A 2,928-nucleotide genomic window follows, 5' to 3' on the forward strand; every position below is an offset into this window, starting at 1 on the left:
TATGAAGCCACAATTACTCTTATACCTAAACCACAAAAGACCTAATGAAGAAAGAAAACTTCAGACCAGTTTCTCTTATGAATATCGATGCAAAGATACTCAATCTAAAATTCTTGCAAACCGAATCAAAGAACACATTAAAACGATCATCCACCATGACCAAGTAGGCTTCATCCCAGGGATGTAGGGATGGTTCAAATATGGAAATCCATCAACGTAATTCACTACATAAACAAACTCAAGGAAAAAAACCATATGATCATCTCACTAGATGCCGAGAAAGCATTTGACAAAATCCAACATCCCTTCATGATAAAAGTCTTGGAAAGATCAGGAATTCAAGGCTCATATTTGAACATAGTAAAAGCAATATACAGAAAACAAGTAGCCAACATCAAACTAAATGGAGAGAAACTTGAAACAATCCCACTAAAATCAGGGACTAGACAAGGCCACAACTCCTTCCATGGGTATTTTGTTTCCCATTTTAAGAAGGAACTAAGTATCCTCACTTTATTCTTTCTTCTTCTTGAGTTTCTTATGGTTTGTGCTTTGTACTTTGTGTATTCCGATCTTCTAGGCTAATATCCACTTATCAGAGAATGCATACCATGTGTGTTCTTTTGTGATTGGGTTACCTCACTCAGGATGGTATTCTCCAGGCCCATCCATTTCCTCAAGAATTTCATAACTTCATTGTTTTTAATAGCTGAGTAGTACTCCACTATGTAGATGTACCACATTTTCTGTATGCATTCCTCCCTTGAGGGACATCTGGGTTGTTTCCAGTTTCTGGCTATCTTAAATAAGGCTGCTATGAACATGGTGGAGCATGTGTCTTTATTACATGTTGGAGCATCTTCTGGGTATATGCCAAGGAGTGGTATAGCTGGGTTCTCTGGTAGTACTATGTCCAATTTCAGGAAGAACTGCTAAACTGATTTCCAGAGTGGTTGTACTGGCTTGCAATTCCACCAACAATGTAGGAGTGTTCTTCTTTCTCCACAACCTCTCCAGCATCTACTGTCACCTGAGTTTTTTATGCTAGCCATTCTGACTGGTGTGAGGTGGAATCTCAGGGTTGTTTTGATTTGCATTTCCTTGATGACTAAGCATGTTGAACATTTCTTTAGGTACTTCTCAGCCATTCGATATTCATCAGTTGAGAATTTTTTGTTTAGCTCTGTACCCCATTTTTTAAAATAGGGTTATTTTTTTCTCTGGAGTCTAACTTCTTGAGTTCTTTGTATACATTGGATATTAGCTCTCAATCAGATATAGGATTGGTAAAGATCTTTTCACAATTTGTTAGTAGCCATTTTGTCCTATTCACAATGTCTTTTGCCTTATAGAAGCTTTGGAATTATATGAAGTCCCATTTGTTGACTCTTGATCTTAGAGCATAAGGCATTGGTGTTCTGTTCAGAATTTTCCCCTGTGCCTATGTGCTTGAGGCTCTTTTGAACTTTCTTTTCTATTAGTTTGAGTTTATCTGGTTTTATGTGGAGGTCCTTGACCCTCTTGGACTTGAACTTTGTACAAGGAGATAGGAATAGATCAATTAGCCTTCTTCTATATGCTAACTGCCAGTTGAGCCAGCACCATTTGTTGAAAATGCTGTCTTTTTTTCACTGTTTTAGCTCCTTTGTGAAAGATCAAGTGGCCATAGGTTTGTGGGTTCATTTCTGGGTCTTCAATTCTATTCCATTGATCTATCTGCCTGTCACTGTCACCAATACCATGCAGTTTTTAGCACAATTGCTCTAGAGTACAGCTTAAGGTCTGGGATGGTGATTCTACCAGAGGTTCCTTTATTGTTGAGAATAGTCTTGGCTATCCTGTTTTTTTTGTTATTCCAGATGAATTTGAAAATTACTCTTTCTAAGTCTGTGAAGAATTGAGTTGGAATTTTGATGGGGATTGTATTGAATCTGTAGATTGCTTTTTGGCAAGATGACCATTTTTACTATATTAATCCTGCCAAACTACGAGCATGGGAGATCTTTCCATCTTCTGTGATCTCCAATTTCCTTTTTCAGAGATTTGAAGTTTTTGTCAAACAGATCTTTTACTTACTTAGTTAGAGTCATGCCAAGATATTTTATATTATTTAGGATTATTGTGAAGGGTGTTGTTTCCCTAATTTCTTTTTCAGCCTGTTTATCCTTTGTGTAAGAGGAAAGCCACTGATTTGCTTGAGTTAATTTTATATCCAGCTACTTTGTTGAAGTTGTTTATCAGGTTTAGGAGCTCTCTGGTGGAGTTTATGGGTCACTTAAGTATACTATCATGTCATCAGCAAATAGTGGTAATTTGACTTCTTCCTTTCCAATTCATATTCTTTGATCTCCTTTTGTTGTCTAATTACTCTGTGTCTTAGTCAGAGTTTCTATTCCTGTAGAACATCATGACCAAGAAGCAAGTTGGGGAGGAAAGGGTTTATTTGGCTTACTTCCACATAGCTGTTGATCACCAGAGGAAGCCAGGACTGGAACTCAAGCAGGTCAGGAAGCAGGAGCTGGTGCAGAGGCCATGGAGAGATGTTCCTTGCTGGCTTGCTTCTCCTGGCTTGCTCAGCCTGTTCTCTTATAAAGCCCAAGACCTCCAGGCCAGGGATGGCACCACCCACAAGGGGCCCTACCCCCTTGATCACTAATTGAGAAAATGCCTCACAGCTGGACCTCATGGAGGCACTTCCCCAACTGAAACTTCCTTCTTTGTGGTAACTCCAGCCTGTGTCAAGTTGACACACAAAACTAGCCAGTACAATTGACCCCTTGTCAACTTGACACACAAACACATCACTATTAAGCCTCAACCCTTATGTTCTTATTCATCCCCAAGACATAAAGTCCCACAGTCTTTACATATAAAAACTTCAGTCTATTTAAAATGTTCAATATCTTTTAAAATTCAAAGTCTCTTAAC

The sequence above is a fragment of the Mastomys coucha genome, unplaced genomic scaffold (assembly GCF_008632895.1).
Source record: "Mastomys coucha isolate ucsf_1 unplaced genomic scaffold, UCSF_Mcou_1 pScaffold22, whole genome shotgun sequence".
In the NCBI taxonomy this organism is placed as follows: Eukaryota; Metazoa; Chordata; class Mammalia; order Rodentia; family Muridae; genus Mastomys; species Mastomys coucha.